Raw genomic sequence first — 12,953 nt, 5'->3', positions numbered from 1 at the left:
TACTTTTAAATTAAAAATGCATATTAGAGACTTAAAAAATATATTGAAAAAGCTAACCAATTTATCCTCCCATAAGCAGTGGATGGGAAGGAGCATTTCTTCACTTTTTGCCAACTTCCCAATTTGGGGAGTGGAAAGTAGTCTTGCATGGTTGTGTCCATTTACATTTCTTTGAATACTAACAAGCTGAACGCTCTTCTTCTATATTCATTAGCCACTGGAATTTCTTTTCTTTTTTGGGGGGGGGGGGTTTCTGGGAAAACCAGAAAACCTGCTAGACAAATTCTAAAAGAGCTGTAGCACTTGGGATTTCTTCTTTTGTGAGCTAATTATTCACGGCTTTCTTTCCTAATGACAAGCTTCCGTTTCTTTGTCTTGCCTACATAACTTTTTCACAGCAATAACATCTGAGCTATTAGGTTTGTGAGAAATATCTTCCCATCTCAATTTCTGTGCTTTGTATCTGCCTTTTTTTTTTTAGTTGTCATTGAAGTTGTAGATTTGGAAATCTGAATGAAAAGCAGAAAGGAGAGGCCAGCACTTCTGAAAATAATACATGGATCCGATTTAAAGCATTTTCAGTATTCATTTTTGTAACAGGAGTTCCGGCACTTTAATGGCAGGCGTTCGAGCGAAATAAAGAAGTTAACTGCTTGGCTCTTCAAGCTGGTGAAAACACAGGGGGATTCTTAGAGCAAAATCTTCGGTGCAAACGGCTTTCAACTTTTTTGACATGGGTATTAAAATGCCACCCCAAGTACCAGTGGTGATAAAGAATCCAACTTAAAAGAGGGAGTAGGTGTAAATGTCACACGTGAGGGCTTTGTTTTTTTCCTGCTAGCTAGCCAGTTGCCAGCAAGGCTCAGTTGTGAAGTGCTCAAGGCTGCTGTATCTCCGAGCTGGTGGGGGAAACCTGGCCTCTTGGAACTGAATGCTGAAGGGTGGAGATGTGGTGTGAACCCCGGCAATGCTGCTCATGCTCGCTCAAAATAAAAATAACCACACAGCCTGCCCTGCTGCTCTCAAGGGAGAACTCTCACTTCCTCCTGTTTTTTATTACCCTCTTTCTCTGCCTGGGTGTTCCTGCAGACACATTTCCTCCCCTCTGAGCGGAAACCCTGAGGACCAGCGACCCTGCAGGGGCGGCATAGCTAATTCAGAATGGGTTCTTTTTAGAGAAGGTCACCCAGCTATGACTTCACTGTTCAGCAAATAAATTTACTTTGCACTTGACTGTGGAATTGGTGACTGCGATCTTGGGCTCAGGTGGTCAAAGTGCTTTAGGACAAAGAGCCTCTTTAAGGTATTTGGGAGGGAGGAGGATGCTCCTGACCTGATTTTGGGAAGGGGATGCTTTCAGAAGCCCATCAGGGCTTTCTTTCCGCTTGCAAGTGTTTCTATAGCGTCACCGGCGTATTTTCTGTCTTGAGCCTCCTCTATCTACCAAGTAAGCTGAATGATGTCATTATTCTCCCCGGCTGTTTGGTCCTTGCTAAATGCTTAGACTAAGAAGATCATCCATTCGCGTGCTGCATCGTGTTCTAAAGTATATTCTCAAGAGGATTTAAATAAGAGCACACCCTTTGGCAGTGCAGTGAGCCACAAACCCAAACTAGGGGAATGGAAAACATTGAGAACTTCCCTAGCTGGCAGTGAGTATGAGGAGAGCGAAGGGAACACTCCAAAGAGCCCCCCCACCCCCCGCCCCCAGGGGCTTGGCAGAACCTCTGTAACTCCTCACAGCCTAGAAGGGCTGCCACAAGTCAAGCACGAAATAGCTGTCTTTATTTGGCTTTACTAGTTCAAGGACATTACAGAGATTCACGGTTTTTCTTACAAGAGCCCATGTTTTCTACACACACACACACACACAACACACACACACACACACCATCCCCTCTTCCCACCTAAAGCTGCTCCACCCCCCTCCAAAAAATTACCATCCAGTCACCCCCAATTTATGGTGGCCCCTGTGTGCCAGAGTAGAACTGCACTATAGGGTTTAAGATGATTTTTTTTTTCCTAAGTCAACTTTGGGTGCACTTGAATCTGAATCTTTGGGTTAGGAGCTGAGCATACGGACCAGGTACCCAGTCACGGTCTCCTTGCCCATCAGATGGTGTATTTTGTTGTTGCTGCGGTGGACTGTTAGCTGGGTGCTAAAAGGACCGAGGGCCTTGAAGATGGTATCACCGGGTTTCAACACTGGCTCCATCTTGCCTGCAAGAAGGCCAAGGGCACATCTGGACAGTAGGATTCTATGTGGCTGTGGGTCAAAGAAGCGAATGTCGGGTATAGAAGGGCCGGAAGAATATGTCATGTCCAGAGAAAACCGGAACCTCAGCGGCTAAAGGCAGTGGTTGGCACTGGAGTGCTCAAAGCCAGGAGGCTGAGTGTCTTCATGTCAGAACAAAGCAGACTCAAAGCAGAAGCAGTGAGGGCAGAGACTGGTGGTGTGACTCAGCTGGCTCTGGGGGTGTCAACCACACCAGAGTGTGCTGAGGCTGCTGCTTTTGAAAGGGTAACCGTGTCCAGTGAGTGACCTTGGAGCCAGTGCCTCAGCGCCTGAGCTTTGCTTCACCTTTTTTAAGAAGAGGGGTTGTATTGAGTAAGTGTGATCAGTATTCAGACATGGAAAGGGTTATCACTCTTATCGTCTTGCTATATTGTTATCACTGACAAAAATATATTTCTATTGAGAAAAGAGAAATGTCCGTTAAAACTTGTTCTTCCATGAAAACATGCCTGAACAGAATTGTTACCTGCTGTTTGATAGGAGACCTGGCTGCTTAATTGGTTGTATGTTGGGCTGCTAACCAGACGGTCAGCATCTTGAACCCACCAGCTACTCCATGGAAAAGAGATGCAGCTTTTATCTTTCCCTTGTGAAATATGTACAGCCTGGGAACCCACAGGGGCAGTTCTATCTGTCCTACAACATTGCAGTGCTCTGGAATCGACTCCATGGCAGTGAGTGAGTGCGTATGCTCATCAGAATGTTGTGGTTTGGGGCATGGACCTGGAGTGGCAGCAGTCTATGCCAAGGAATTTGGAAGAGAGCTAGCTGGCCAACCAACTGCAAGACCTCCATCTGTGTGTCCATCCCAAAGAAACCCGACCCAAAAGAAAGTGGAAATGATCACACCATGCCACTAATATTACATGCAAGTATATTTTTTGCTGAAGATGATTTCAAAAATGGTTGCAGCGGTACATTGACAGGGAGCGACCAGAAATGCAAGTCAGATCAGAGGATGTGAATGGAGGGATAACATGACTGACATCAGGTGGATCTTGGCTGAGATTGGAGAACAGCAGAAATACATTTCCTTGTGCTTTATGGACTGTGATTGGATGGATCACAATAAACTCTGGACCACATTGCAAAGAGTGAGAATTTCAGAATGCTTCAGTGTGCTTATGAGGACTTTACATGGACCACGTGTATGCTGTGCAAATATCCAAGAAGCTTGAAAGCTGGAATGAGTATATGCATTCCTCCAATCCTGATGCACACACACACACACACATATGATTATATATACAAACACAAGTGTATATGCATTTGATTGGGAAGAGGGCTTATTAACAACCTGTGATGTGACACAGTTTGTTGAAAACCAGGAGGACTTGAAGCGCTTGCTGATGAAAATCAGAAGAGACAGTCTTCAATAGGGGCTGCAACTCAATGTAAAGAAAACCCAAACCCTCACAGCTAAGCCAAAAGACATCATGGTGAATGAAGAAAATATTCAAGTTGTCAAGGAATTCCTTTTACTTGGATCCAAAATTCATTTTCATAGAAACAGCAGTCAAGAAATCAAGCAACGTATTGCATTAGACAAAGATGCTATGCGATACCTCTTTAAAGTGTTAAGGAACAAAAATATCACTTTTAGGAGTAAGGTATGCCTGACCCATATCATGATATTTTCAATCACCTTTCATGCATGTGAAAATTGGGCAATGAATAAGAAAGATTGAAGAAGAATTGATGTATCTGAATTATGGCGTTGATAGCATCACAGTCTACCAGAAGAAGAAACAGATTTGTTTTAGTACGGCCAGAAACACGGACTGCTAATAGACACAGATTAGTCTTGGAAGAAGTGAAGCCAGAATGCTCCTTAACATGGTGATGGGAAGACTTTGTCTCACATGCTTTGGACATGTTATTAGGAGAGACCAAATATCAAAACCAAATTCAAACGGCCACTTAGCAGAGAAGCAACAAGTTTGCATGAAAGAAGCACGCCAACCTGTTTGATCACGAGGAGTCCACGGGATCAGGTCTTCATCAGAAGACCCAAAACAAACTAAAAAAAAAATCACATTGGTGAGAGTGAGGGTGATTGGAGCAGAAACTCCAAAACCATCTGTAGACAATGGGATATCCCCTCACAGAAGGGTCACAAGGAAGGGATGAGTCAACCGGGACACAGTATAGCACCGATGAAACACACACTATTCTTCTGGTTCCTTGAGGCTTCCTCACCTCCAACCATCATGACCCCACTCCTGCCTTTCAGTTCTGGCTAGACTGGAGCCTGTGCACTGGTACAGATAATACTCACAACACACAAAATCCAGGTCAGATAACCCCCTCAGGAACAGAAATGGGAGTGGCGATACTAGGAGACTAGGGAGAAGGTTAGGGGGAGGAGGGCAGAAAAGAGGAACCAATTGCAATGATCAACGACACACACACATACACACACACACACACACACACACACACACCAGGGAATGAACAACAGAAACCGTGGGAGAAGGGAGATAGCAGTTGGTGTAAGATATGAAAATAATAGCAATTTATAATTTAATAAGGGGTCACTGGATAGGGGGGAGGGAAAAAAGAGGAGCTGATAACAAGGGCTCAAATAGGGAGTACATGTTTAGAAAATGATGATGGCAACATATATACAAACACGCTTGATACAATTGATGCACGGATTGTTATAAGAGCTGTAAGTGCCCCCAATAAAACGATCTTTAAAAATAAAATAAGAACAAGTAGTTGTTATGACATGGCCCTGGTTTGTTGCCCAACCTCATGAAGAGATCACTGAAGATAAGGGTGCTACAGCAGAGTGTGGTGAAGATACTCGATGACATCTGGCTGTCAGAAAGATTAGCATCCGGGGTTTTAGAAGCTGGTTTGAAACAAGCAGCCGTCTAAGTGAGGTGTCAACTACAACCACATGGAAGAGGCATGCCAAACGGTGTGATGCAAGGATTGCAAAATATGATTTAAATCTAAAGGAGGGACTGGTATCCGATTGTAAATTGTGAACACTTCATTTGCAGAAGGCTGTGGATGACAGTGGAAACCCAAATCTACTTGCTGGGCCCACCCGTGGATTTAGCCTCTGGTGACTCGCCTTTGATCACAGTTGAGATCAGACAGAAAGAATTGTAAAATTGATTGTGGCAGATTAGAATATAATATCTTATCAGTTGGTCCCTTTTAGACTCATTTTAAAGATGGCTCAGTTAAAAAGTAGAAAAGAAAAAAGTGACGGGTAAATACACCGGATTAAGTCCCTAATGTATCAGTCCCCTCTGAACATGGACCAGGGATGTGATGAGTTAACATGCATTGGGAAGTGGATCATTCCAGATGCAGTTAGGTTAAAATTTAACACCTGATCCCTTGATCTTCCTTATGATCCATTTAGATTTATTCTAGCTTGTGTGAGTCTGGGTAGACTAGAGAAACAAATCCATGGACACACATATGTGTATAAGAAAGACATTTATATACAAGAGCAATTGAAAATTCAGAAAACATTCCAGCCCAGTCCAGATTAAGTCCATAAGTCCCATATTAGCCCATGTGTCCGATACCAATCTATAAAGTCCTCTTCACAGTCACGAAACATATACAATGACACCGAATGCAGAAGATCACAGGTAGTAGGTAGAAAGTCTTTGGATCCAGTGTTATTAGAAATATCTCAGCACTGGCAGGAGTCTGCTTTGGAAACTTCTCAGTGCTGGCAGGGGCCTCTGCGTGGCTTCTCCACCACCCAGGGCTGCATCAGATTGGTTCCATATGTCTTGTCTCCCAGGGGAGTCTCCCACCTCCTAGGAGGAAAATACCGGAATTTCCAGAATCTTTAGGGGAAGGCTATGCCAACACAGAAGCCTCATTGGCTATGACCTGATTGATAGATTAGACTCCACCCCTACATGCTTAATCCTTATATTGATAATTATATAATTATATAACTACCACATAGTTATATAACTACCACATAGCTTTTAATGTTTTCTGCTTACTTTTCAATTTGAAGTTTTTATCTGTTTCACATTGTTATTCTTGGTAGTTTTGTTTTTCAAAATGTTTTTCTGCATATGAAATCCAGTATCGAGGAAACCTATAGAGGTCATAATGCGTTTAATGGTTCCAGGAGAGGTTGAAGGGAAATGGGGGGCTAATAACGATGAGTGAAAGAATGAAGACATACTCTGAAACTGATTGTGGTGATGATTGTACAATTCTTATTCACATGATTGAACTATTAAATTGAATGATATGTGAATTATATGCCAATAAAACCATTGTGAAAGAAACTAAAATGAGGAATAAAGAAGGGGGGAAAAAAGCACAACTCCTTATCGACAAGAGGAAGCCTAACCTCCTTGTTATGGACAAACACTTCAAGCCCCTTGACCAGGCTCTCAGCAGCTGCTCTCTTCTCTACTTGATCTCCTCAGAACATGGAATTGCCAGTAGCATCTGTACCATTCTTGCTTTTGCTAACCTTCAAGAAATACCTAAAATTAAGAACAGGATGCTTGATGGAAGATTTGAAGACTGTTATCCTCAACTTCTCACGTAGAGAACCAAGAGGAGTACTACTTGTCCACTGACCAATGCACCTCACCTGCGCCCACCGCCCACCACTCACCGCCCATCTGTCAGTCAAGGTTTACATGCTGCTATGAGGGTGATCCCTTTCAGCACAGTTTCTAGACTAAGATGGATTAGGAGGAAAAGACTGGCAATCTACTTCCAAAAATCAGCCAGTGAAATGCTATGGATAACAATGGCCAAATCTACAGAAATGGACAGCATTTTCTCTTGTTGATGTGGGTTGTCCTCGGTTGTGGGGGGTGTCAACATCTTTCAGAAAACCCCTGTGTTACCTCTTAAGCACCATTTTCTACATTTTCAGCTCCTGAGTTTGACAATCCATTGAAATGGCCACATAAAACAGGCAGTATTCCTGATTCAAGGATTTATTGAAGAACTTCATGGGTTGCAATGTAAGTGAGAAATTCGCAGATGCAGATGTTTGTCAGAGCATGTTATGAAGTTCTTTCGGGGATGCTAATAAATGTCCAAAGAGTGTGCCAAACTCCACTGAAAGCCTCAACCTGAAGCTCAAGCTGTGTGAGTCATTGAACCCAGCTCCCCAAATTAAAGGTCTAGAGACACCCCGACCCCTCCACAAGCCAGCCTCCTGGTCCAAAGCACTCCGACTGACTTGTTCTCCGAGTTGGGAAGTTCACCTCTCTGTTTCATGCTCTGGTTCCTGGTCCTGCAGCTTCACCCTTCCGATGCCACGCTGTCTTCTGGATCAAGGTTCACTGTGCAGGGATCTCAGGGTCCAGAAGATTTGCTTCACTCCTAGCTCTTTGCTGGTAGTGAAATCGCTTCTCCTGCTTCTCGGAAGGCTCATTTTATACCCAGCAGTATGGCTAGCCAATGAGTCCTGTTAACAATTACTCATAGGTGACTTCTATCTGCAGCCCTGCCCCCGCCCCCACCCCCTGCCACTTTCTTACCAAAACCCATGCAGGAAAAGTTTGCATAGTGTGTGTGACAGAGATTTTGGCTAGAAGACCCGCCTTAAATAATTCACTGCCCCCGAAGTCACAAATCCCCTTGTGTGCCCTTCAACTATGCTCATCATCCATGTCTAAGCATTTCAAAAATCTGACCTGAGGTTTTTTAATTATTAAATACTTTTATTGGAGGCTTTTTCTTTCTTTTTTTAGGGATTTTATTTTTGTTTTCTTTTTTGGAGGCTCTTTCATCGCTTATCACAATCCATGCACCCATCCACGTGTCAAGCACATTTGTACATAAGTCGCCATCATTTGAAAGCATCTTCTTTCTACTTCAGCTCATTCCCCCCTCCTCCCCTGCCCTCTCTCCCTCGTGGATCCTTGATATGTCAGAGATTATTATTCATATGTCACAACATCCTCTGCTACCTTTCACCCACTTTCCTGCTGTTTATCCCCCTGGGAGGGGTTATATGTTGATCTTTGTGATCAATTCCGCCTTTCTCCCCCCACCTTTCCCTTTTCTTCCTGGTATCTCTATTCTCATTGTTGGCCCTGAGGGGTTTATCTATCCTGGATTCCCTTTGTTGCAGGCTCTTATCTGTAGCAGTGTTGTATGTTCTGGTCTAATTCAATCTGTAAGGTAGAATTGAGGTCATGATGGGGGGGGGGGGTGAGGAAGCATTAAAGAACTAGAGAAAAGTGGTGTGTTTCATCAGTGCTATACTGCACCTTGTGACCCTTCAGTAAGGGGTTGTCCAATTGTCTACAGATGGGCTTTGGGTCTCCACTCCCTGTCTCTTCCCCCACCCACATTCACATTGGTATAATTTTGTTCTGGGTCTTAGATGCCTGATACCTTATTCCATAGACACCTCATGATCATACAGGCTGGAGTATTTCTTCCATGTGGGCTTTGTTGCTTTTGAGCTACATGGATGCTTGTTTATCTTCAAGCCTTTAAGATCCCAAATGCTATATCTTTTTATAGCCAGGCACCACCAGCTTTCTTCACATTTGCTTATGCACCCATTTTGTCTTCAGTGATCGTGTCAGGTAGGTGAGCATCACAGAATGCTGGATTATTAGAACAAAGTGTTCTTGTGTTGAGGGAGTACTTGAGTTGAGGTCCAATGTCCATCTGCTACGTTAATTCTTAACATATAGATATAAGAACATAGGCCTATTTCCTTCTCATTGAATATAAATATATTTACATATGCACATGCCTGTGTTTAAACCTCTATAAATGTCCTTTGCAACCTGGTTCTTTCCTCCATTTCCTTTTATTTTCCTCTTGTCCCACCATCATGTTCAGTCTTCATTCAGGTTTAGCAATTCCTCGTTTTTACATTACCCTTGATTAAGCCCCATTAGGCATCCCACGCCCTTTTCTCTATTGAGTTTAGTTCACTTGTCGTTCCCTTGTCCCTGGGTTGGTTGCCCCTACCCCATTCCTTTCTCCTACTTTCCCTTCTCCCATATCCCCCTGGAACCATCAGTTTCATTGTTTTCATCTCCAAATTGTTTATCCCGCCTATGTTATCTAGGTAGATGTGCAGATACATTTATAAGTGCACAAAACAACAAAGGAAGATGAAACCGACAAAACAGCATCAACAACAAAAAATGAAAACAAAATAACCACAACAAAAAGAAAGCCAATGACAAAAAAAGGAAAAGCCTATAAATAGTTCCAGGTCTATTTTTTGACCATTAGGAGTGTTTTCCAGTTGGGTCTGATGGGGTGCCACACTGTCTCCAACGTCTATTTTTGGCATTCCCCGGGAATTTCATCACTTTGCTCCCCTTGCTGCTCTTTTGCATGGCCTTGGTGTTTTGCCCCAGTGTGATGGGGTCAGATTGGACACAATTCCCGCACTGTGTCTCCGGTGTTTTGACCGGAGTGTAGTCTGTCTTCCACGACTGTATTCTTGGTGCTGATAATCAATTTCCATCTTCCCTCTGACGTTTGGGTCGCCACCCAAGTGACGAACTGCTGGTATCACAGAGAAGACACATCACAGAGGGATGTGAGGCCATAACATGTGATTTTTCAAGTTGCGCTCAGGGTTCAGTTGAATGTAGCAGCTGCCCTCTTCTTTTACCTCTCTCCTTCCACCCCTCTGCTTTGGAAGAGACTGACAAGTGAAGCTTTATTCCTTGTACATTCTGTCCTTAGCACTCAGCACAGTGGTCAGCGTGTCTACAAAAATTGGTAGACTGAATAAATGACCGCCGCCTTTATTCCCTGGATCCTGCTACAACCTAGTAAGTGGCATCACTCGTGTCTTCAAGGTGCTTATCATCTAGCTGGGAAAACAGGTCACACGTATGTGACTAAAGGGGCCCTGGGGGCACAGTTGGTTACGCATTGGGTTGTTAACCACAAGGTCAGCACTTGCAACCTATCAACTGCTTCATGGGAGAAAGAAGAAGCTCTCTGGTCTCACAAATGCTGACAATCTCTGAAGCCCCAGGGAGTTTTATTCTGACTAATCGGGTCACTATAAACTGTGATCAACTCAATGGCAGTGGGTAGGTGAGCAGATGAGGAGCCCTGGTGATGCAGTAGTACAGCACTCAACTACTACCTGCTGCTAACTGAAACGTTGGTAGTTCAAACCTACCCAACAACTCTGTGGGAGAAAAACCTAGGGAACTACGCCCATAAAGATTACAGCCAAGGCGGCCCTATGGGAGACTTTGAGTCTGCTGCATGGGGTTGCTGTGAGTGAAAAACTGACTCACCAGCACCAAACAACAATAACAACAATGTGACTAGTTAATTGGGACAACAGCAAAACACAACTCTTTACTGTTGAGTTGATTCCAACTCAGACTGGCCTTGGAAGCAATGGCAGACATTGCCCCACAGGGTTTCCAAGGCTGTAATCTCATGGGAGCAGGCAGCCACATCTCATGGAGTGGTTGGTGGATTCAAACTGATGACCACCAGGGATCTCTGATACCTAGTTCCAAGTACTATATGAGGTAGCTTGAATAGGCCATTTATTTTGGCCTATTTACTCTGAAAAGGCCATTTACTGTGGTAGAGAGAGAGCTCACGTGAAGAACAACTTATATGAATGCTCCCTATGGGCTCCCTACTGAATCTGGTCTATAAATTAAAAAATCTAATCCAAGAGTCTAATTAAGATGAGAGCTAGTCGTTACTGAATTCCTGTCATGGCCTGAGAGGCAACACTGTCTCTTTTAAGTGCATTAGTTCATTGTGACGTTCACAGCACTTCTCTAAGGGCACAGGTTCACACACTAAGGATGAGGATGCTTGTAGTCAACAAACAGCAAGCAGTTAGGAGAGGCAGGACACAAGTCTGTGTGGATTTCAGGTCTCAGGCTCCTTCCCCTGCACTTCACGGTCTTCTCAAAAATGGGGTCATAAATGTAATGTGTAAACACTTGATATGCTAGCAGATGTAAAGCCAATTTCAAATCCCACATGCTCCAAAACAAAACTTCCCCTGATTATTTCAGCCACGTGAATCCCTCCCTTCTTTCACGGACAAGACTTAGATTTAGCCTCAATCATTTATTCGTGTCCAAACTACTCGACGAAGTCTTGCCGTTCTTGCCTCTAAGGAGCATTCTGGCTGTACTTCTTCCCGGACAGACCTGTTTATTCTTGTGGTCATCTGTGGAACTTTCAATGCTCTTTGTCATATTTCAAATACACAATTTTTTGTCAGTCTTTCTTATTCAATTTCCAACTTCCACATGCACATGAGGTGATCGAAAATACCATGGCTTGGGTCACGTGAACCTTAGTCCTCAAAGTAACATCTGTGCCTTTTCAATATTCTAAAGAGATCTTGTGCAGCAGATTTACCTAATGGAATGCTTGGTTTGATCTCTTGACTGCCTGCTTCCATGAGCCTTGGTTTTGGATCCCAGCTAGACAAAATCCTTCAACCTTTTCTCCATTTATCATCATATCCAGATGTGAAGATTTTGTGGTGTTTTTTTTTTACTTTAAGTTGTAATCCGTACTGAAGTTTGCAATCTCTGATCTTCACCAGCAAGTGCTTCATGACCTCCTCCTTTTCATCAAGCAAGGTTATGTCACCTGCATCTTGGAGCCTGTGAATAAGACTTTCTCCAGTCCTGAGGCTGCTTTCCTTTTCCTCTAAGCCAGCATCTCTGATGATTTGCTCAGCAAACAGATTCAATAAGTATGGTGAGGGGATATAAGTCTGATGCACATCTCTCCTGATTTTAAACCAGACAGGGTTTCCTTGTTCAGTTTGCAAACTACCTCTTCATCCACGTCCAAGTTCCACATGAGCACAATGAAGCGTTCTTGAATGTGCATTTTCTTCAAGGTTATCCATAGTTTGTTATGATCCACACAGTCAAATGCCTTTGCATAGTCAGTAAAACACAAGTAGACATCTTTCTGGTATTCTCTGCCTTCAGCCGAGATCTATCAGACACCAGCAGCGATATCTCTTGTTCCATATCCTCTTCTGAATCTAGTCTGGACGTCTGGCAGCTCCCTGTTGATGTACCGTTGTAACCGCTGTTGGATGATCTTCACCGACATTTTATGAGCATGTGATACCAGTGCTATTGTTTTATAGTTTGAGCATTCTGTTGGATCACCTTTCTTTTATTATTTTTATTATATATATAACTATTTATTTTAAATCATTTTATTGGGGGCTTGTACAAGTCTTATCACAATCCATAAATATATCCATGTGTCAAGCACATTTGTTGTCATCATTTTCAAAACATTTTCTTTCTACTTGAGCCCTTGGTATCAGCTCATTTCCCCTTCCCTTCCCCCTCCTTTCCTCCCTCCCTCCCTTCCTCCCTCCCTCCCTCCCTCCCTCATGAACCCTTGATAATTTATAATTTATTTTCATATCTTGCACTGTCCAATGTCTCCATTGACCCCCTTATCAGTTGTCCATCCTCCTGGGATGGGTTCATAGTTAGGTCATTGTGAGGGTTCCCCCTTTCTCTTCCCTCCTGGTATGGCTACTCTCGACATTGGTCCCGAGGAGTTTATCTGTCCTGTATTCCCTAAGTTTCCAGCTCATATCTGTAGCCATACTCTTATTTGTATGCTCTGGTCTAGTCAGATGTGTAAGGTAGAATTAGGGTCATGATAGTGGGGTGAGGAAGCATTA

General features: G+C 43.4%; 1 non-coding gene across 1 annotated transcript; it reads right to left on the bottom strand.

Annotated features, from left to right (window-relative positions):
- Positions 1 to 244: 244 nt before the first annotated feature.
- Positions 245 to 305, bottom strand: LOC142455757 (U7 small nuclear RNA). Its single transcript, XR_012785896.1, has one exon. It is a non-coding gene; the product is annotated as a U7 small nuclear RNA (small nuclear RNA).
- Positions 306 to 12,953: the final 12,648 nt, after the last annotated feature.

Source organism: Tenrec ecaudatus, chromosome 8 (genome assembly GCF_050624435.1).
Source record: "Tenrec ecaudatus isolate mTenEca1 chromosome 8, mTenEca1.hap1, whole genome shotgun sequence".
Classification (NCBI taxonomy): Eukaryota; Metazoa; Chordata; class Mammalia; order Afrosoricida; family Tenrecidae; genus Tenrec; species Tenrec ecaudatus.
Note: the sequence above shows the minus strand (reverse complement) of the source record. Positions and strands in the feature narration are given on the sequence as shown.